This window comes from Macrotis lagotis, chromosome 5 (genome assembly GCF_037893015.1).
Source record: "Macrotis lagotis isolate mMagLag1 chromosome 5, bilby.v1.9.chrom.fasta, whole genome shotgun sequence".
NCBI lineage: Eukaryota > Metazoa > Chordata > Mammalia > Peramelemorphia > Peramelidae > Macrotis > Macrotis lagotis.
Window position 1 is genome coordinate 270,235,410 of NC_133662.1, and position 23,588 is coordinate 270,258,997.

General features: G+C 55.8%; 1 protein-coding gene across 4 annotated transcripts in view; it reads right to left on the reverse strand.

The window, feature by feature from the left end:
* Window positions 1–23,588, reverse strand: part of HDAC4 (histone deacetylase 4) — a 164,356-nt gene that overhangs the window by 115,869 nt on the left and 24,899 nt on the right. Inside the window, exon 1 of one of the 4 annotated variants that reach the window (XM_074189841.1) lies at window positions 10,700–14,481. The exons of the other annotated variants lie outside the window; for them this stretch is intronic. The gene's annotated coding sequence lies outside the window, so the exon portion shown is untranslated. Of the gene's footprint in view, window positions 1–10,699; window positions 14,482–23,588 lie in introns of those variants that run through there. 4 annotated transcript variants of the gene reach the window in all.

The window sequence follows — 23,588 nt, forward strand, 5'->3', positions numbered from 1 at the left end:
TAGAACCAAGCCCCCAGGCCTGAATTAAGAAGGTGGCCTCTGGGGGCAGCCTGGTCTAAAGCTAAAGGGCCTTGCAGCTCTTTGAGAACCACTTTCCATCCATGGGTCAGGAAGCTGGCTCAGGGTCTGAGCGGCCTCCCACCAAATGGGCTGTCAGGATGACAGACTTTGTTTCTCCTCGATGTTTTAAAGTGGCTTGAGGACCATTTCTATGTTTTAGGGACATTGTTCCCCCCCCCTCCCAATTTGCAGGAGTGGGACTCAATGATTTGGCGGATGCTGGGTGCAGGGTCAGAGGGGGAGGAGGAGGAGCTGGAGCCTACTCCTCTCTGGGGCTAGGTCTCCTCTCTGTAGACACAAGGACAACCAGGCCCAATAGCTGATGGCTCCCCTGAGTGATCCTGAGTCTCTCTGTGCCAGCCCGAGTGCCCCCACCAGGAGATGGGCACTGCGCAAGCTGGGCGCTTTTGTTTACCTATCTCCCAGCTTCACGACCTCATCCCCTGCTATGAAGGCCACAGAAAATTATAGGAAGCAGAAAAGGGTTCCACCACCATTCATCAAGGAAATAACTACAAGCAACCGCCGCAGCTCCCGAACAACCTGGAGAGGGGGCCCCAAATGACACCCGGCCCAGGCCATCAAACACCTGCAGCAACGAAGCCAGAACAAAGCCATGTGTTTCTGAAGCCGCCAGATCCAACAACACAAACACACAGGCGCTGTCCGTTGTTCTCTCTCTCTCTCTCTCTCTCTCTCTCTCTCTCTCTCTCTCTCACACACACACACACACACACACATACACACTCACATATACTCACACTCATACATCCTCACCCCACATCCACACATATATTCACACTCACATTCACTCACACAGGCTCATATATGCTCATGCTCCCCCTGACTCTCACACTCATACCACCCTTCCTCATGACCCTACCTGAGAAGGCACGAATTCCAACCGAGGCCCCTTAGTCTACCTTGGAAGAGCCTTGAGAGCACTACCACTTGGGCACTCTCTGGGGGGGTTCCCATGAGCCCACTCTGACATGCCCTCCCCAGGATGGTGGCACTTAGCCTGCTTTCTCCATGATAGCTTGGCTGCCAGGCTCCTTTCCCTTGTGGATACACCTCAATTTCTTTATGCACCAACTGGATCCCCAATATCCACACCACCTCAGAACACAGACCTTTATGTGGGCCTAAAAGTCATCAATCCCCCCAAACCCTTCTTTTTAGAGACCCCAAGACTTTCTGAGGTTTAAAGGAAATGAGGGGTGTGATCCCAAGAAAAGGGAGTCAAGGTGTCCAAGTAGTCTCCCCCAAGGGGCCTCCAGCACCCCTCATGATCTGACCAGCTGTAAGGGCATCCCTGGAAAGCATCAAAGAGAAGGTGATGGGAGGCCACAGCTTCTACTCAGCCTGGGGGTGGGGAGAAAGAGGTGGTCAGAGAGTCACCTCAGCGCATGTGGAACATGGGCCAGACCAACCCCAGGGCCTGGGCCTTTCCTCCCCTCCTGGCCTCCCACCCAGCCCTCAAACCCTGAAGCACAACCCTAAAAACCAGGGGCTTCCCTGGAAGTGAGGGGTGGGAGGGAACCCAGACTGAAACATCTGGACCCTTTGAATTGACATCTTGGGCGGAAGATGCTGGCCCCCTCTAAGTGACTCCCAGGCTGCCTAGGATCAAGGTAACCCCAGTCCCACTTTCTCACCCCCCACACCAGCTGCTGTGGGACCCAGGCCCTCATTTAATCCTTGACCAACAGGAACGATAATAAGACCCATGGTCACTCCCTCCCAGGGCTGCCAGGAAAGGACCACTCAAGCGTCCTCTTGAACCACGTTAAGAAGGATGCATCTGGGAGAGCTTCCTTCTGGGTCCTGGGCTCCAGACTCTAGCAGGGAGCCCCCTCCCTGCCCCCACCCACAGCCAAGTTTGTCCAGCGACCTTTGGCTCCTGCTCAGTAAATTAATTTTTTATAAAGCAAAAGTGAGATGAAAACAAACAGAAGTCGCGCCACAATGTAATGGTGCAGGAATAAGCCGGTTGTCCTGGCTCTGGAGTCTACCCCGGGGTTACAGACAATTGGACCAAGGACCCTCCTGGGAGAATAGGAGCAAAGCCACCCGGCTGGACCCCTGCCAGCACCAGGACCAGAGGCCATCGCCAGCCATGCAAGTGGAGAGATTCAGGACCCATACCTCCCAGCTGGGGCTATGTCGGTAGTCCTCTTCCCCTTGGGAAACCTGATTCCCCAGAGTCAAGGTTCATGTGGGGATGAAAGCTGGTGGTCTCTCTCCCTCCTTCCCCTGCTGCCACAAGCCCTTGGGCCACTCCAAGCAAGGGGTCTCCAGGCTCCAGACATTCTCAATAACAGCCAATTCCATAAATCCAGCTCCCGCATTACCTTGAGCCGTGCACTCGCTAACCCGCCTGCATGGTCAGCGCCAAGTGTCCGCCTCTCGGGCACCACCAGACTTAAAAACCAAGCAGTCAAAGCCGCCGCCCGCTCGGGGTTCACGGGCCAAGAATCCCGATGCTCCACCCCAACATCTGGTTTCTGTTCGGTGTCCATGCTGTCCAATTACATAAACAGCAGATGCTGGGCGCCAGGAACCCCGGAGCCCGGCCCAGGCCTATGAGGACCACGGGCAGCAGGACAGAGCAGGGAAGCTGTCAACATCAACTGACTGACTGCCTGCCACTGGGAGGTGTGGCTCTGGAGACCCCTCCACAGCTTGGATTCAAACCCGGCTTCAGAAGGGGTATCCACTGAGTGACTGAGGGGGTGCAACACCAGGGTGGTGACAGCACAAGACAGGTGGTCGGGGTCCCTGTCCTCAGAGGCTGAGACAGGGGCTGGGGGGGGGGGAATGGCTGAACAACCTTTCAGTGGCAGCCCAAGCTCTCGAGAATGCTAGGGGTCAAACCTGAAGGAGGGACATAGCTGGGGATGAGGCAGCCCAGGGGGCCTCCTGGAGCCCATCTGAGGATCTGACCTGACACTGCCTGCTGCTGACCCAGGGCATGAGGTGCAGGGCAACAGAACCAACCCCACCAGAGTCCCCGGCGAAGGGTGCTGGAGGTCATTTCTCCATTCCCGTTCCTCTTAGAGTGAACATGAGATCCCACCCACCACCTCCCAGTAGGCACTGATATCCAAGAAGTCCCAGGGAAGAAGCCTGCCCAGTGAGGGAGGGGGCTGAAAAGATGCAATTCCTGATATTACAAAACATATGCTTTATGGGGAGTATGCTAACTCCCTAGAAGAGCACCCCACTGCTCACTGGGGCTCACCCCGGGCCAAAAGGATGCACAGTCACCATCTTCAAGACCTGCCCTCTGGTCTTGGTGCCCTATGCAGATTGCAGATCCAATGAGAACATGGGTTCAGATCTCTGCCAGGCCACAGCCTTCCTCAGGGCACTGGACCTGCACTCATCAAACCTTGGGCAGAATGGGCCAGGGGGCAAGAGCTTTCCCAGTGACGGAGCTCCAAGTCCAGAGCACCGACCCCTCGCTGGGCATTGTCTGAACTGCAGTGGCAATGATGACCGACACCTGTCCTTGCCCCCTCCTCTGTGGAGCGTGTCACTGTTGGCTGAACTTCAACTGATAAATCAATCCATACAATCCACAAACTGATGCTCTCAGCCCAGGCCTGGCACTAGATGGGATGGACCAGCCTAGCTCTTCCTGGACACTCACCAAAGTCAAAGAAAGAAAATAGCCCAAGGCCATGGGTTCCAATCCTATGACTGCCTGGGTAATCATGGGCCTCAGTTTCCTAATTTGTAATAATGGGAATGGGGGGGGTGGCAACTAGAAGGCCTGGACCATCTCTCTAGATTCTCCTTCCAGCCCCATTCCACACAAAGGATTGTTCTAGAAACTATGAACTGGCACAACCCCACCACGAAAGGAATTCTGCTCTAGGTTAATGAAATGTCCTGTGGCACCAAACTGCACTGGTGGGGAGGTCAAACTCAAGAAGGCCCCCTCAAATGGAAGGCAACACTGTGGCTGCCCATGGACCAGGGAATGCCAAACAACTTTGAGACCAAACATGATGGGGATGATGCCCCACTGTAAGAAATGAGGAGGGGGTGAAATCCCAAGAAGCCTCCTGTGCCCTGGGCCAATGGCAAGCAGGCAGAAACCAGGAAAAATACCCAACAACTTCAAAACAACTTAGACTCAATGGTCTTAGACTCAAAGCCCAAGGAGAGACTCCTAGAAAACTGAAGACAGCCCCCTCCCAGAAAGCCCAAGGAGAATCTCAGAAAGCCCAAAGAGAGCCCCCAGAAAGTCTAAAGAGAGCCCCTGGAAAGTCTGAGAGGAACCCTCCCAGAAAGCCCGAGGAGAGCTCCCTAGAAAATCTGAGGAGAGTCCCCCAGAAAGTCCAAGGAGTCCCCCAGAAAACCTGAGGAGAGTGCCATTCCCCCACCACTTGGTCATGGACTCCACAGGGGTGGCACACCTTTTTTTCCAAGGTGCTGACTGTTTGGGGTGTGGAGTTCCTTATCTTTTCTTTTTAAGTTCTTACATAAATGAGGGAGAAGTGATATAGGATAATGACGCAAAAGTGAAAAACGTCCATCTCCAGGTTTTTAGGCCTCTCTTTCTGCGGCTTCGAGTTGGAAAGGCTGCCCAGCCCTCAGCTTGGGGGAGGGGGCATGGCAGACCCTCAATACAAGCTGCTGCCTAACTGACCCACGGAGCCACGCACCAAAAGGCCCCAAAGGAGCTGAGCCCCAACGCAGGGGGAGCTCACCAACCACCGAGTCCAGCCCCTTGTTTTCCAGATGAGTCACCACCCGTCAGAAGCCGGCCGGGACCATGGGCTGGCTGAGCCACTGATCCATGATCAGCGAGAGGCAGTAGGAGCCGCAGGCAGGATTGGACCCAGAGCCTCGGACCCTTCCCACCGCGCCACGTTGCCTCTTGCCAAGTCACCCCACGGGTGCTGCCTGTCCAGGGCTGTCGGCAGGGCAGATGATGGGGGCAGGCCTCAGAAATCCCACATTGCCTGCCGGCATGAACCCTCTCTTCCCTGGGCCACCTCAGGGCCACCACCCATGCCCAACAGGGCCCCAGCTCCTTCTGCCCTCTGGGAGCCCCCAGGGCTGGCAAGGGAGCAGCTGGGCTAGGAGATTCACTGCTCCCTCAGGGTTTATAGCCTGTCATGTGGCCCAACCCAGGACAGGGCCTCGCTCAACTGACTGGAGCCACACTGAAAGCAAAGTGGACACAACAAGGCCAAGTTTCTCCCCCCGCACCTCTGGGGGTGGACAATGTAGATGGAAAACACACCCATACCCCCCCCACACACACACCTCATGTACACACTTCACACACACACACACACATACACACACACACACACACACACACACACACACACACACACACACACACACACACACACACACAGATCCCCAGTGAACAGCAAGGCTCCTCAGGGCCTAGGGCTGGGGTCTGTCAAGATAGCCAATTTAACAAGACAAGTCCTGGGGGCAAGACCCAAGAGAAGGGAAACATGTCAGACCCTCCAGTGTCCACCCAGGAAGCTGAGTTGGACAAATCAATGCTGCCTCCTCAATTATCAATGACTCTCCCAAACGATTTTGTCATTGTTTTATGAATAATTTGGCACGTGGAAATGCCACAGCCAACAAAGAATCCACGAGGGCAATATCATGCTCATGGCCAATGTTCCCCTCCAACACATGCTCAGAAAACGCCAGGGTCTGCGGAGCAGAAGGTTCAGAAGAGGGGGGCTTGGATTTTTTTATCATATTTTTAGCAGCAATCCCAATCCTGGGACTTCCTCTCCTCTCTGCTTCTCTGCTCCAAGTCTCTGCCTCCCAACAACATTTTTTAACAAATGAGGAAACTGAAGTCTAGGGAGAAGAAGGGAGGGAAAAAATGATTTACTAAATGCTTACCATGGACTAGACACAGTTTGAACCAAGTACAAACATGCAAATACGGGCAAGCAAGACAGTCACTGCCTTCAAGAAGTTTCCTGTCCAATGAGGAAAAAAACACCCATAATAGAGAGTTAAAAAGAGTTCTGAAGGCCAGGTTCCCAGCTAGATATGGCAAAAACTCTTCTCCTGAAGCCAGGGATATGTGATATCCCCAAGGACACTCAGCATGTTTTTATCACAGGGAAAACTGGTTTTTCCTTATTTCTAAACCAATTATTTCATAAACTGAAGAAATTGTCCCAAATAAGCCATTAGGAAGAGGCAACATGGCATGGATGAAGGATGGAAAAAAACCGCAGAGTCAAGAAGCCTTGCCTCCCCCCACCACCACCCTATACAGCATCTTGTCTATAGCACTCAGGTCCAATCACCCATCTTCTCAGGGATGCCAGGCAACATTTAAGCCGAAGTTGCAGGTAGAAAAGGAAGTTTCCACAGATGAAATCACTAGTCTGATCAGAATAGCAAAAGAGGTTGGTAGGAAAGGGAGTGAGGAATTCAAACTCAAAACAATAACACTACCTCATATACTACATAGTGCAAGAAAGGACATTCTACTAAAAGTCAAAAAACCTAGACTGTTGTCAAACCATCCACCTATCCACTCAGTCACCCATCCTTTCATCCATCCATCCATGCACCTACCCATCCATTTATCTGTCCATCTGTCATCCATTCATTCATCCACCCACCCACTCATCTATCCACTTGCCCATCCACCCAACCTCCACTCCCTCCCTCCATCTATATACTCATATGCTCATAAACCAATTCATCCACCCACCAACCCATCCATCCATCCTTTGATCCATCCATCCATCCATTCAACCACTCATCCATCTGTCCACATACCCATATGTCCATACACCCAGCCAGCCAGTCACTGACCCATCCACCCACCTGCCCGCCTACCCTACCATCCATCCATCCAACCATCCATCCATCCATCCAACCATCCATCCATCCATCCAATCCACCCATCCATCCACCCATCCATTCATTCATCCACCCACCCATCCATCCACCCATCTATCCATCCATCCATCCACCCTTGTACTCACCCATCCATCCACCCACCCACCCATCCTTCCATCCATCCATTCATCCATCCATCCATCCATCCATCCACCTATCCATCCATCCACTCACCCATCAATCCACCTATCTAGCCACTCAATCACCCAACCATCTATTCATCTGTCCATCCTTCCATCCATCCAACTACCCATGCATTCATTCATCCATGGTCATTTCTGAAGAAACTCCTCTCTCCAAATGGATGCCAGGAATACAAGCCCAATAAGTGAAATAAAATTTACCCTCTAGTGACAGGAACAAAGCATAGTCACATAGAGGTAAATGGAGATGGGGAACCCACTAAGGATGAATGACTTGATTATCCAGAGGGCCGGAACAAGTTTGATTTTGCTCTTTGGGCCTGTCAGTCACCAGCTGTAAAACTGAGAACACGAACTATGGGTCTCAGGGGGTGGGGGTGGGGCAGAAGGTGGAACCTCTTTACTCTGTGAGACAAGGGCCAAGTCACTCACGCATCTATCCTCGTTTCCTCCCAAGCCCCGTCCAGCCCTAAGTCGAGGGACGCCCAGTGGCTGGCCTGGGAGCCAGGATGAAGTGGATGGAGTCCAGTGATCTCCTTGCCCCTGACCCCTGAGGTCCTATTTGTTCTAAGACATCCAGAAACAATGAAGTCAACTTTGAAAAAAAATTAGAGGCTGAAAAACTTTCCCAAATCAGTTTTACATTTTGTTCTTTGAATCCAGAAGCAGCAAATCCAAGAAAACCAGTTTGGTCAGTTGTCAGAGGAGGAAATACTGCCTCCCAGAAAATTCAGACATCCACTGGGAACAGTAAGCTCGCAGCCCTGGGCACAGATACCACTGGGCACTTTCTTCTGGCCCTGGATATATCAGTAAGCTCACCAGCCCTGGGCACAGATACCACCAGACATTCTCCTCTGCCCTCTAGTCAGTCTTGAAGCTCTGGATAGCCTGAGCCAGACCCAGGTGTGGCCACAGGAGGGCAAGAATCACATCCTCACAAAAAAGTGGACAGCAGAGTCATAGCAAGAAAGGGGCAATGGCCAGCCAGTCTTCTTCATCCACCCTGCCAGGCCAGCCTTCCTCCTCCCTGAGCAGAGGACGCAGCACTCCTGTCCTCAGCAGGCTGACCCTAAGGGCGATCAAAGCCACCTCCTCAGCAACCTCTCCCCTCAGAGACGAGGCTGGGGGTTCAGAACTTGCCGGGAAACCTTCCCTTTCTTTCTTGCTTTTTAAAATAATGTATTTATGTATTTATTTGGCCAGCCACAAGCAAAGCTGCTTTCCAACAATCACGCTTGGTCAGGTTTTCAGTTTCCTCTTTTTCCCTGCCCCTGACAGAACAAGCTCACACAGGTTAGATACATCGGACTCAGCGAAAGAGATTTCCATGTTCATCCAGTTGTCAAAGAAGAATCAGAACAAAAGGGGGGGGGGGCCGAAAGCGCTAAAGACAGATTTCAGCTCATGCAGCTGGGGAGCTGTGGCCTGTGCTCGGACTCCACAGGTCCTTCTCCAGAGGTGGATGGTCCATGATCCCTGACCTGCAGAGAGGAGCACGGCCATCTGTGCTGGTCACCACGGGTGCTGCCTGGTCTGGGCAAGCTCTGGAGGGGGGGCCACGCCCTCACACTGGACACAAGGCAGGCCGTCAGTGAGGCTTTGGTCATTTCAGGAGGCTTGAGGGGCTTCAAGGAAGAGAAGGTGAGGCCGTAGGTGCTAAAGGGACCTGCCCAGGGCTCTAGGACTCATGCAGAGAGGCTGAGGCTGAGTGAACTCAGTCCGTCCTCCTAACTCAGTCCAGCGCTGTCTCAGGGGATGGACGCTAGCAAAATGAGGGGGTCTCTTGTGGCTCTAAGATGCAGCAGGGCTGTGCCCCTTCCACTCTCCTCTGAATCCCAGGCCAGCTCAAAGTCACAGGAGCCCACCTGCTGCTATCCAAACACAGGGAGACCCTCTTTGGTGTTGGTCCCTTCCTGCCCCATTCCAGAGACCAGAAGAACGAAGGGAAGGTCCTGGAGAAAAGGACCCTCGAGGCCCTCCACTATCTTCTCTTTCCCTCCTGCATGTCCTTGGCTCAGGGATGGATTCATCGGCATGGATGATGACTCCCCTGTGGCAAGCATCATGGCCAGGTCATCCGGAGTCAGCAGAGGCCCAGCCACGAGGGATGGAGCAGAGGGGGCTGGTCTTCCTGACCCCAGAGGGTCCCCCCAACACTGGCTGCCCTCTCTCTGAACCACAGTCAGAGTTCTGGCAGCAACAGCACCGACACCTCCACCTCCCCACTGTTTACACAGGGGGTCGCCAAAGTTTTGGGGAAGTCTGTAGCAAACAACACCAGAAGCTGGCCCAAGGCTTTGGGATGACCTGTATCCAGGGCAGGTGTGCCCACCATGCAGCAGAAATCAAGATTCAATTCCACAGGTGGCCCTTGACAAGTTGCTCCTGGGAGCCAGAGATGGACAAAGAAAGGGGTCCCGGCCAGTCCCAAAGGTGGGTGAAGCGCTCGTCTCGGGCCCCTTCCCTTGGGGTCCTTTCATCCAGGGCCCGGGGAGGCCATGACCCCTGTGGCCCCAGCTCCAGGGGGAGGAGCATTGTGTGTGTCTCATCACTTGCTGAGCCTCAGAGGAGCTCTGGGAGGTCTCCAAGCTAGAGCTGCTAGGCTGGGCAGGACAGGTTAAGGAGTCCCTGAAGAGCACCCCCAGTTGTCTGTTATCAACAGCCCTGAGCAAATCTCCTAAGAGAATGGCTGGGTCTGGCAAGCTGCAACCTGGCACCTCCCAAAGGGGCACCCTGTGCAGACCCCCTGCCAGAGCACTCTTCACTATACCCCCCAGCCTGGGCATGGACAGAGAGAGGTGACTGTCTCTCCTTCAAGGAGCCCCAACTCAGGCCTTGGCCTGAAGCCCACCACCAGAGAGGGGCAGTGATGCCAGCAAGCTCTCCCTCCTATCATACCCCCAAGTCTTTCCTGCTACTTTGAGACCACTGACCTAACCCAACCCCAATCATCACCATCTTCTCTAGCCCCAGTAAGAGGTCCACCCTTGGGTGGGGAAGGTGATGACGCCGCAGGGAACCCAGCTGGCACTCTATGCCCTGAAGCCCTGGTCAGACCCTGAAGACCCCAGCTTAGTTTTCCAGAACAAGCATCCCCAGGCTGGACTCCCACCCCCATCCCCCACCCCAGTGATGGCCAGCCAAGGGGGTGAACACCTTTGCATCTGGGCCCAGGACAGGGTACACTGTAAGTGGTGAGAATTACAGCTAGGAAGGCAAACATGCATAATCAAAAGCAGCTACGCCATCTCTCCCACTGGTCAGGATGTAGTACAAGGTGCATCTATTAAGTCACTTTTCCCATAGCCACCTGCCAATGCAGCCCCCGCCCCCACCCTGGCTCAAACCTGGGTTCAAGAAGTTGGTCTAAGACTACAGGGTCTGTTTTGGACATGGGGGGGGGGGGCGGTAGGGATAGGGGCATGAATTCCTTCAGCCCATGGAGCTGGGAGCTAGAGCCCCAACCTGGAGCACCTGGGTCCAGGAGGCCCACTTCCTCTGGCTGCAGGGCCTGGCGAGCTGCCCAAGAGCCAGCCACCCCAGGGACGGTCCTCCCAAAGCTGACCCAGGAGACTCACCAAATGAAGACGTACTCAAGGTCACCTCTGGAAGTTCTGCTTACTCAGGAGACTTGGGACGCAGCAGAAATGCCTCATATGGCCTTTTTTAATAGCGGTATAATAAATCAGGATGGCTTAATCACAAGCCCCTCAAAACCAGGAGGCAGCAGAAAAGGGCCCCCCTGGACCCAAGGTGTCCAAACTGTCCCATCTGGCTCTTCCTTGGGGATGGGGAGAGCACAAGCTGGCTCGTCACGCTGGCAGCGCCTTCTCCTGGATGTGGTGTGGCACCCACTCCGCCAGAGGAGAGGGAGCCACAACAAGGACCACTGTCCAGGTGGCGGCCAAACTCACCCAACAACATCCCCACTTCCCACGTTGGGGGCCGACTGCTGGGGAGCAGGGAGGAAGCCGGATTTCTGGAAAACACCCATGAAGGGGAGCACAGTGCCCAAGCCCCTGAGCAGTCTGTTAAAAACTGAAAGGCACTGTCCACAGCAGGACACATCAATGGGCTCTTCCAACAAGGGCAGATGACCACTCGGGAAGCATGGTGACAAAGGGATACCAGTCACTCAAAACAGGCCCAGATGGCACCTCCATCTCCTGCCAACTCTGAAAACCCATTTCTGGGGAGTTCTCCCCTCAAGCACTGAGAACATAAAGCTTAGAAGTGCCCGCATGGGGCGGATGCCGGGGGCTTCCCTCCCTCTGGGTCCCAGCTGCCACCAGAGCCTCCATTACAGGGCCCCAAGTCCCACAGAGATAGAGATAGAGGCGAGGTGGGGGTTCTGGAGACCAGGGCCATTGATGTGGTTCGGCAGTTGCCCGTTGGTACCAACAGTCAACTGAAGCCTGAAGTCAGCCTTTGTGACTGTGGAACACGTCGGGTATGTGGGGGCAGGGGGAAGGGAAGTCACGGCGTAAGGCCCCCCCCAAGAGCAACTGGGGCATCAGTCAGACCGAGGAGGGGGCGGCACTGAGGGGGGACACCGGGAGGAGACTGCTGAGTCACCAATTCCTGGGGGCTCCCAAGACTCTCAAGGACACTTTAAGTGGAAGCTAACCCTCGCAGCAGGCTGCTAGGGGAGCACCATGGTGCAGAGCGCAGGGTCCAGGGGCCGGAAGACCTGAGTTCAAATCTGGCCTCAGCTTCCTAGTTGTGTGACCCTAGACAAGTCAATTCACTCTGCTTGCCTCAGTTTCCTCTTCTATAAAATGGGCTGAAGAATGACATAGCCAACCCCCCCAACATCCCTCCAACAGAGTCATGGGGAGTCGGACCCGACTGAAATGACTGAGCAGCTACCACTCCTCACTTTTCTAGTCCCACTTGTGCCCATAAAAGCAATGGGGAAAGGGGGAGGGTCCACAAAGTGTCGGCCACAGGTGCGGGCCGGGGGCTGACGGCCACAGAGAAGATGCAGTGCCATTTGTCAGGAACTTTGCAGAGAGCAGCGAGGAGAGAAGGAAGAGACAATGAAGGGGTCATGGTCGCTGAGGCCGAGGCCTCCGGAGGCAGGCCCCCCATCTCGGAGGGGAAGCAGCTGTGCAGTGTGGGGGCCAGGCTTCCCTGAGCCCTGAGCCTGCACCCCAACCTTCTATGCAAGCTTGCTGGCTGCAAGAGGAAGAGGAGGGGGAAGAGAACTTGTCCACTCTGGGACTCTGTCTCAGATTCTCCGTCTCTGTTTCCTCTTGTGTAAATGAGGAGGTCAGAGGAGGGTCCTCTTGGACCCAGAACCCCAGAGACAAGAAGGTTCTCAGCTCTCTAGGACCTCCAAAGCCCCAGCAAACAGGAGGAGAGCCAGGCCCGGCTGACTGCTGACGTGGCCTTTGGGCCAAAATCCTGCCGCTCCTCAGTGTCCTCATTTGTCCAAGAAACCGGATAGGCTGATCTCTATGAATTCTTCAAAAGGTGAAAACCCAGTGCTCTGTAGGGGGAAGAGTGGGGAGAACACCTCCCTTTTCCAAGTCCCTTGGGGGATTGAGAGTCCCAGGTGCAAGGAGGAGAGGCAAGAGAAATTTAGGGTGCAAAAGTAAATCGGTGCAAAGCTTTGAGTTCTTTTTGCAAGGGAAAGTCCCTCGTTTTAGAGCTATGACAATGCTGTTCACGAGACTAGGTCTGCTCCCCGCGCCGTCAGGGCTGTGCAGCTTAAAAGCACTTGGACATGTGGGCCACTCTCACGGAGACGGCTGCAGCGGCAGCTCCCCAGGGTTGGGTGCAGCAACATACGCCAGGGCCCAGAGAACTGCTTTCAACTACACAGAGAAGATGATTAAAATAAAAAGAGCCGTCGGGCTCCCTGGAAATGCACATCTGCCCAGAAGTGCCGGCAGACACGGAGAGCCTGGCGGGGAAAGGACCGAAAAAGAAAACCAGATGAAGACAAGTTCTCTGTCCTCAGAGCTGACAGGGCTGACCCAATGGACCTGTGTTCAAATTCCACTTCAAACCAGTAGCTCCATTAGTTTGGACAAGCGCTGCCCAAGAGAGGGACGGGCCCATTCCTGTCCCCACTCCTGGGAGCTGGCGGCCAGGACGCCAGAGATGGGTCCGTTAGGATCATCACCTCCATGAAGCAAGCCAGCTGGAGCCCAGGAGGCCAGCCACTCCAGCCCCTCATCTACATCCCACTTCCGTGGACTGCCAGACGCATGCTTCCACATTCAACATGACAGAGGAAGACAAAGGTGTGAGAAATAAACTTCTGCCGAGGCAGATGCCTGGCACAGGCAGTGGGTGCTGACGGCTTCCCGGAGCACCCCAAACCAACCCCAAGAAGGGCAGCAGCATCTGCGCCAGCTTGATGATGGCAGCAGCCTCTTCTCAGCTCCTGGGAAGTTGGGGACTCTCATCACCCCCCATCCTACAGACATGAAGACTGAGGTTCCAAGAGGAAGACCTGAAGAACGTGTGACCTCGTGAGATCATCTCTTCCATCGACCGCCCTCTGTGACAGTCAAAGAGGCCTGGCAGCCGTGGCTCTCATGTCTGGATTGTGTGTGTCCTTTAACAAGTGCTCCACGCTCAGGGTAACACATTGGGGTGGGGGACACAAGGGACAAGAAAACAGCCCCTTGAGACAAGGGAGACAGAGAACCTAGGATGGAAGGAGCAAATTCAAATGTGGACAAAGAAGGTAAATTCAGTGGGAGTGCTGGTGGGGAGGTATGTAAGCGAAGGGGATGAATGAAGACCTGAACTGAGGCATAGCGAGAGAGAAGGGAGGGAGGGAGGGAGAGAGACAGAGAGAGACAGAGACAGAGAGACAGAGAAAGAGAGAGAAAGAGAGAGAGAGAGAGAGAGAGAGAGACAGACAGACAGAGAGACAGAGAGACAGAGAGACAGAGAGACAGAGAGAGAGAGACAGAGAGAGACAGAGACAGAAAGAGACAGAAAGAGAGAGAGACAGAGAGAAGGGATGAGGGCAGGGGAAGGGGAGGGCAGGGGGATCCTAAGCAAGGATGATAGTACAACCCAGGGTCTGGGGTCAGGACACTGGGGCTGCAGTGGGGTCCTGTCCACATTCTAGCACAAAGGGGGCCCGAAGCCACCCGCCCTTGGGCCCAGACATAGGCAACTGGCTGAGGAGTACAGCCTCAGGTTCCTCATCTGTCAAAGAGGCATGAAGACGCCCCCCCCAGCTGCCCCCCCGGGGCTCTGGTGAGGCTCAGATGAGCCACTGGCAGACCTCAGAGCCAGCTGCCCACGGCCAGGCCTTGGAGGACGGCTTCTCCACCCCATAGGGCAGTCCACAAAGGGAGAAGCCGGGTGGCAGGGTTGGAGGGCCAGGAAGGGCCCTTCCAGCTGTGGTCTCCGGGAGACGCCTCCCCCCTTCCCCCCATCCTGCGGCTCTGGGCGGTTTTCAGGGTGGTGGAGTCTGGCGGGCTGTTTATGTCTGATCCCAGAAAACCAGCAGTGGATGACGATTTATTGACGCAAGAACCACCCCACGCAGCATGCCAGAGACTCATCAGAGCGGGAGGAATCCTGCTCCGGGGCCGGCGGCCTCCAGGGCGGGCGCTGTAAGCCGAGCCGCAGAGGGACTGAGCCATGTGGCGGGGGCTGGGTTGAGCCAGAGGGGTCCCGGCTCAGCCCGGGCACCGAGCGGCTTTCGCCAAGACCCCACCTGAGGAGGCGGTGGAAGGAAGTGGGATGCTCCCCAGAGAAGAGAAGGCAGAAGAGACAGTCCTAGGGAAGCCCCAAGAATGTGGTGGGGCAGAGGGGCCCTCCGAGGGGCTGGAGGCCTCTCACCGAGGACACCACGGACGCCAGCCCGGCCCCAGCCCCGGCAGGTCCGGACCGCCCTCCCCACTGGCCTCGGGATCGTGTCCATCTCGGAAATGCAGTGACATGCCTTCCTACCTAATCTGCACCTCCAAAAAAGCCTTCTGACATCGGAGCCACCAGAAGCACCCCCCAGCTGGACAAGCAACCAGTCTTGGGGGGCTGCCAACCATTTCCAAAACAGTGAGAGATCAAGGAAATCAAAATCAACAAGGGGATCCCATGCCCACCCCAAACAAGCCCCCCCCCCCACCTTGGGTCACTCCTTCCTCCTTTCTGGGTCTCATGTGTGACCTCCAAGGTCCAGTCCAACACTCTCACCCTCTGACCCTAGAAACGAGGCACCCAAGATGCCAGGGAATACCAGCCAAACCGACTTGCTGTGGCTTCAGCGTCTGGAGGAGATGCCCTGCTGCCCCAGAATCAGAACCTAGATCCCAGAGTCGAAGGAAACGCCACGGCCAGCCACGACGAGTGCTGCCCAGAGGGATTCTCTGAGGTGACGGGCTCCGCTCGAGGGGAGCCCACACCCCCTCCCAGGCTGAGGACTGCAAGGAGGGTCCACTGCCTGTTCTCCTCCCTGCTCTCGGCTCTCCCTTCTGGGGCTGCACAGAACAAGCCCTTCTCTGGCCACCCCCAGGCCTCTGTTAAACGTGTGCCTGGCAGAGAGGATCCCAGGAGCCTCTGCTTCTCCTGGCAAAGACCAGCCAGAGAAGGAAGCAGACGAGGGCACCCTGGTTGGAAGGCCCGGTTGAGCAGCGCCCGTGTGCCACAAGCCACCGTCCGTCAGAAGAGGCGGAGTCCCTGCGGGGAAGCCCTGGCGCAGGCCGGGACGGTGGCAGGTGAGCCTCCTCCTCCCAGCCTTAAGAAGCCGGTCAGAGCCGCTGGTGAAAACTGCCATTACTGACAAAAATACAGCCATGTGAAACTGCCATCAGTGCGCCAAGGACAAGAAGAGGAGAAGGAGAACGGGTAAAAGTCTTTGGAGCGCGTTCCTTGGATAATGGCTCAGTAGCCAGGATAGAGTTGATCCCAAACGGGTGAGTGGCCACAAGGCACGGACAAACATGCATCACAAGATGGGGGGGAGCTCCAAATCCCTGGGAAAAGAAACACACTTCCAAAAGACTTCCCATGAGGCCTCTGGCAAAGAAGACAAAATGCCAGACCAACCATCAGCAGCAGGAATGCGGCAGCCGGCGCACTGGTACGTGGCTGGTGGAGCTGCAAGCTGGTCCGACCAGGGTTTTTGGAAATCTATTTGTAATTATGCAAATATGGTAATTAAAATGCCAGTCACTTGGGAGCCAGAGGTCCCATTTATGGGCACCCAAGGGGGTCTTTGAGATAAAGATAGTTCCCATCTGCACCAAAACACCGTGGCAGCCCTGGGTGTGGTGAGTGGGGACTGGAATGAGGGTCGGTGCCCCTTGACCAGGAACAGCTCAGCAGCAAACGAAGCAGAACGACCCCGCATCCTGAGAGGGGACGTGGTGGCAATGGAGAGGCCCATGAGATCTACTGAGGAGTAGGAGGCCAGAAAACAGGGTACACAGCAACACACATAACACACACACATGCCACACTACACACATAACACACACCACACAATACAACACACATACAAACACAACACACAGACACCACAATACAACACACATACACACATACAACAGTCATATACATATCACACAGCGGATAACACACAATACAATACACACCACACATCGCACAGATCAGACACACCACACACAAACACATATCACACACATGACACATGTCACAGACACACAACACACCCCACACATCACACACTCATAGACACCACAATACAATACATACCACACATCACACACACAAGACACCACGCACAACATGCAACACACATCACACACACATTCTGGCTCCCATACACCTGCCACACCATCCCTTGGCAAGGGAAGCAGCCACCTGAGTGGACAGTGATTAGTAACCTGAAGGGTTCCTCTGGTTTCCTTTGTCCTTCCCAGGGCCGGCCAGGCATCTCTGCTGGGAAGGACCCTCCGCTGGTGTTGCCCCTCTGTCCCCCATCCTGGTTCACTGGCTTCCCATTATCAGGCCCATTCAAAGCCAGGTTGGATTGCATCAGATCGGGGGAGCATTTAGCCTCACATGTAACAAAAGCAAATCCATTTGTGACTCTGGATGGTGCCTAAAAAAGCTTCATTTCGATGGAAAGCATCAGCACAAGGGCCAAACCCAGTCTGGAGCCAAAACAAAAGCGGTAAATGAAGATTCGCCAGGACGCTGCTTTGGGCGGCGAATGCCAAGCCTCGAGGTTCAGGGTCCTCCCTGGCTTCTGGGGTTTGGGGGTCTGGCCACATCTCAAGGTCACCTATGGAGGAGCCCAGAGGTCTCTCCACAGATGAAGAAGAAACTGAGGCTCGGGGGAAGAAGGGACGTGTCTGGGGTCCCGCATGTCACCGGCCTCGGGGAGCTGGGTATAGATCAGAGGCCCAGAGGAGAGAAGATGCTTGCCAAGGTCGGCGGCCTCGCCGGAGCGGCAGTAGAGAAGTAAGTGGTCCCCGGGGTCCTCACAGAGCTCCGGCCTGCTCGATTTTTTCTCTTAGAATATTCAAAAGAGATGAGCAGATTCACTTCAATTACATCAGGGAAAGTAGGTGAGTGATCTCCCCTGCCCCCTACGGCTGCAGCTCCAGGGAGGAAGCCCCCCCCCCATCCCTCTGGGACAGGCAGAGCAGGAGGAGAGGACCGCTACCCCGAGTATGAGCAGCCAGTACCAAGCCAGCAGGATTTGGAAACCAGTAAGTTTGGGTTCAAATCCTCCCTTCGCCAGAGACCAGGGGCCAGTTGCTCCATCTCTCTGAGCTTCAAGCACTGAAATGAGGCCAAGGACGCCTGTCCTTGATCGGGGCAGGGGGGAGGGGGCTTGGGAAATGGAGACCCCTCCCACTCTTGTTCCATTACTTTAAAACCATCTCACTCTTCTTGGGGGGCAAGGGTCTTTTAAAACTCGGCTTGCACTTTGTGGGGGAGACCAGCAAGGGCCAGGAACAGGTCACTGTCTGCACCGCACCTTAGTGACCTCCCCAGGGCCACAAACCACGCTGGGAGGGCAGGAGGCCACCCCGGCGCTGCCCCCTCAGTCACTTCCGGTGGTAGCAGCGGCCTTGGGCTCAGGAGCCATTCCTCCATCCGAGACCATGACTTTCTGCTCCAAAACACCCTGAGAGATGGAGGGGGAACCACAGCAGCCGAAGCATGGTCCAGGAAAGGGCAGCCGGGAGAGGCCTGGCAAGGGTCAGGGGGTGGCCGACAGGGAGGCGCTGAGACTTTTGAACCCCTCCTGGAGCCCAGGCACCATTTGTCAGGTGATGCTTGGCACCAACCAGTTAGGTCCAAGGAAGAACCAGTGAGTAGGCAAGTGGAGGCCCTGGCGCTCCCCCTCCCCATGCTCCCCAGCAGCCGCTGTGCCTGGGGCCACCTTCTTCACGACCACTTTCTGCTTTTGACATTGAGATTTTTCCTGGAGGAAAGGAAGTGATGACAAAGTGCCCCATGAATGAGTAAATGGAGAAAATTCGGTGGGGGGTGGTGGTTCCAGATGTGCCATTTTCAATGGAACAAGTTGGGCAGAGGGCCTTCTAAGCAGGGCTGGGGTCAGGAGTCTCAATCTCTCAGGACCAGAGGTTCCCCCAAGGAAATCTCCATGCCAGTCCTTTTCCTGGGGGGTCCCCACACAATACCTAAGTCCCCTTGGGTAGACACGACTGCGATGTCACTTTTGGGGCCCCTCAGGATCAAGTTATGGGGCAGGGGGTATCCCCATTCAGGACCACTCCACTATGGAACAAAGACCCATCGCCTGACTACATCCTCTTCCCAAGGGCTTTCACCTGACGGCTCTGCCTGGTCCTGCCCAGGCTTCGGCTGGCAGCTCCCCAGGGGCACCTGGACAAACTGCCGGCATCACCTCCCTGGCCTTGCCCGTCTCCATGATCTCCAAGCCTTCTAGTTCCAGCCCAGAAACATCTAATCTAGTCCCAGGGAGCCCACCCCCACTACAAAATCTTGAAGCAGAGAGGGGGGCTGGGCAGCCCCTGCCCTCAAGGAGCTTCCACTAACAGACATGCTGCCAGGAGGAGGCCCGTGGTCGCCTGGCACTCACTTCCTAGGGGCCGATTTTGGTTTGGAAACTGATTCCTCAGTCTTCCCCCACCATCACCCCACTGCTGTCCCTGCCCTTGGTTCCAGCCAAACAAGACTGGCCCTCTCCAGGCAACGATCCCCCTCCTTGGGTATCTCAGACCATCAGCTTCGCCCCTAGAGGCCTCCCTTTGGACTGAGGTCTGTTAGGCTGCATTGTCCAAATAGTCCATCTTCAGATCTCAGGGTCTGATGGTCCAGAAGGCCCCCCCCGGGGAGATGGGTCAAGAGGACCTTCAAGGCCCACCTGGCCCATGGTGGGGGGGGGGCGCTGAGGTCCTTTACCATTTCTTCATCCTCTATCCTGAGCCACTGGCCTCCCTGAGCAAGGTCGTTATCCTTGGTGGTGCTGGCACCTGCTCAGTAAGCAGTCGTGGTGGGGTTCCCCAGCAGTCCATTGTGGGGCTGGGGGGACTCTGCAACACCTCTGGGCCTGTGGCCATGTGTGCATGGCCTTGTTCCTCAAGGCTACCCCTTTGTCTGAACCCAAGCCCTATACTAAGGGCTTCATTTTAAAAAAAAGAAGGAAAAAGACCCTGAAGTAGACTCAGAGGAAGAAGGCCAAGAGCACTGGACCTCCAGGAGGCTCCCCACCTTCCCCATTGGAGAGGATCCCCTCAGCAGATCTCTCTGCAGTGGAAGCCTTCAAGTCTAAAAAAGGGTTGGGAAGGACCCCCATCTCCCCTCTTGCTGACCCCTGTGGACCTCTGGCTCCCACCCTGCGGCCCAGCCTCTAGACCTTCAGGTCTGATGCGCAGTCACAATCAGCAGTGTTGAGATCTACCCCCCCCCCCCAGCGCTGCCTCAGGAAAGGCTCCATCTGATTTCCCAAGAAAGGTTCCAAAGATGGGGCCCCCTGATGATTCGGCCTCCCAAGTCAGAGCATACTGAGGAAAATGATGCTGGGGACCCCAAACCTAGGAGGCCGGCTCTGCGCCTCTGTGGCGTCCCCCCACCCCTAGACCTGGAGGTCAGCTCTGTGCCTCCGCCTCAATGGAAGGGCTTCCTCACGAAGATGGCAGCACAGGCTGAGCTAGGGGCTACTTTTAGGGGAAGAGGAGGAGAGGGGGCAAAGCCGAGCTGAGCCCCGTCCAACATGCTCACAGCCACCGGTGCACCCAAGAGATATTTCTAACAAGAAGGATCCCTTGGGAAATAACCTGCCCGGGGTTGCTGACCGCTCCAATGACCACCCTCCCCACATGACCACACATGGTCAGTCTGGCACTCTGTGCCCTCCTTGGGCTTCCTTCACTCCACTCTGGCCCACGTCTACCCCCCCATCCTACACACATTTCTAAGTGTTCCTTTCATCCCGCACACCAGAGTGGTCATAAAGGGGCTCAGAGGCCCCCCCTCACAATGAGGTGAGGGTGAGGCGGGCACAGCGCTCTCTGGGAGCACCCAGAGCAGACCCTCTTTGTGTGTGACCCGTCTGGAATCTGTAGGTGCACGGTCAATACCCACTCCAGGGACCTTTGGGGGCTTCCACCAGGGCATGGAATAATGGGGAGCAAGTTTCCCAGCCCTCCGGCCTCTCCCATCTGGCTTCTCTGCACTGTGCAGGGGTCTCATTCAGAGGGTCCCAGACTCTGAATGTGAGGATGACAAACAACTTCAAGTGGGGAGACCACTCCCCAGGAGAAGGGCAGCTGCCCCTCTTCCCCCAATACCAGCCTCTCCCACAAGCAACAGGTCGGGGGGAGGGGGTAACCCGTCTGCCAGAAAAGCTGCAGTGACAAAGACAGGTCTGGGGTCTGCTGTTTCTCACATCTGGTCGAGGCCTCATGAGCTACTCTACCAGGGAAAGAAACCTTGATGAAAATACATATTCTACCCTAGGCTGTGGGGGGGATCCTCTACGCTTAAGCAACTCCTCTTCTCAGATGCCAGGCTGCAGAACCCCCAAATCTCAGAGCTGGAAGGTGGGGGTCCAACCTTCATGGAGCAAGTGATCTGCCATCTTGAATGGGAATGGGTCTCAGAGGTCATCGGGAAGGGACGGCCAGCCCCTCTTTCCTGGACCTCAGTCTCTTCAACTGCAGGACCCGGGGTTCCTCCAGGAATGGGCTAGGCTCGATGGCCACTGATGACCACCATGGGGCCTGACCCTTGTAAAAGGCTCCACCAGGCCAGCACCCTGGACAGGTCTGAGGAAGCCAGTGGCCCAAGACCCCTGGTCTTCCCCGGGGGCCTCAGCCTGGTCTGGAGGAGACCCTGCACTAGACCCCTGCAGGAAGAGTCAAGTCAAGACCTGGCAGGGCCTGACTTCCAATCACACCAGCGTCACTTCCTCTCAGAACTGCTTTGTCCTGTTTCTTTTTTTTTTTTAGATTTTTCAAGGCAATGGGGTTAAGTGACTTGCCCAAGGCCACACGGCGAGGTAATTATTAAGTGTCTGAGGTCGGATTTGAACTCAGGTCCTCCTGACTCCAAGGCCGGTGCTCTATCCACTGCGCCACCTAGCCACCCCGGTCCTCTGTTTCTTAATGGGTAAAATGGTGGGAGCTTCCATAGATGGCTCAGGCCCCTTGAAAGCCAGGAGCTCCATGATCCCCTGAAAGTACCAGGCTAGACAGGCAGCCAGAACGGGTTCAGGGATGGAGCCCCACACAGCTCCCTTCCCCCCAGAAAGTCATTCCCCCAAGACCCCCAGGAGACCACAGGCACTCAGGAAGGGGACTCAGGAAGGGGACTCCATGAAGACCCAAAGGGTCGTTTTGATGTTCATTTCCTCTAGCCAGCGCGGTGGGCCGGCTGCGACGCAGAGTTCGAGGAGGCGTTATCACAGGGAGTGTGGGGGCAGTGCCAGGGATGCGAGAGCGGGCTCTTCATCTGCTTCTTCCCTCGGCTGTCCATCCAGTTTCCTCGCCTTCAGTCCCGTTGTCAGGTTTGCACTCCTTCACCCGGCACTGCTCATCTGCACCGCCGACTGTTCTGCCAGGCTGAGGTTGAAGCTGAAACCCACTGAAACCCCAAAACGAGAAGGCAGGAAGTGGCTCGGCCAGCCCCGGCTAATGGACGTGCTCCTCTGTTTAACCAGAAGAGAAAGGGCGAGAAGAAACCTCCCAGTCGGAGTCCATCTCCCCAGGAGGAGTCGCTCGGGACTCGGCAGACCGGCCAGCCACGCCGGGCAGGGGGCTCGTCGGGGGCCCGGGGCTCGGCAGGCAGAATGCTCACAGCACATACGGTTCCATGGCAGCAGGCCCCGGCGCCCTGCCTGACCCTGGGACTTGGGGGTGAAACAGGGACAGCAGGATGAAAACTTGATACGAACAGCTCCAAACTGAGGGAGGGGCAGCGGAGAACATGTCACAACTAGGAAACGGAGTCACGCTTTCAAAACCCCTGGTCACAGGAGCTGTGCATTTGTCTGTCACCCGCCAGAAGGAAGAGTCGACGAAGCAACTCCAAGAACCAGGACGGGGATGATGAGACACAGAACCCAAGAGCAGTGTGACCCCCACCCAGTCAGAGGATCAGGGGTGCTGCCGGCACAGGAGGCAGCCCCCCAATTAGAGCCAGTCCACACTCGAACCAACCAGAACAGCTTTGGGCTCCCCCCCATTTCTGGTCCTGTCTAGGACTGGAATACACTTAGTCGCCCCCACGGCAGGGAAGAGAAGCTGGCAGCACCCCCACCCCCAGGCACCTGGGCTAGATGAGTGAGTCGAATGGGCATAGGAACCAGGAAGGCCCAGACTTTCCCCAGCTCCCCTCCCTCCCACCTGCCCCGAGGCTGGGACATCTCCCACTCAACTACAACCCTTCTGTGGCATGAACCAACACTATCATCCCTGGGCTCCCGTTGCCCGGCCACACCAGTGCCAAGGAGAGGTTCCGCCTCCAGGGCGACCGGACAAGACTGCCAGGAACCAAGTCCCTCTCACACCCCATGGAAAAACTTTCTCTGCTCATTAAGCTGGGTGGGAGGGAGGGAGAGTGCAAACTATTCCCTTCCCACCCCAATCTGGTCACCTCCTAGCGCCAGGGCAAGGCCCGTGGCTGCCAAGGTAGCATTCCATGGTATATGTGAAACAGCCCCTTCGTTCTTGAACTCGCCCAACATTTGGCACTCAGACCCTGGGATCTGCATCTTCTGGCGCAAGGTGTGAAGGCCAGAGACCACCATCTCAACACTTTGCCGGGGCCTCAGGGCCCTCAAGCTCACCAGAGCATCAGTGATACAAGGGCAGAAACACCGAAGCAAAAGATTTTAAAAGAAATGGAAAATCTCGCTGGTAAGGAGAGTGGTCCCGTCCCCTGGCTTCCAGACCAGACCCAAGAGAGCGAGGGAAGAGGGAGAGGGGCTGACCGGGCTTCACAAGGCAAGGAGAGTGGGGACGAGGGGGCCGGGAGAGGCTCTGGGGGCTCCTCTTTGTCTGACAAAATGAAGGGTCACAGGTAATCTCG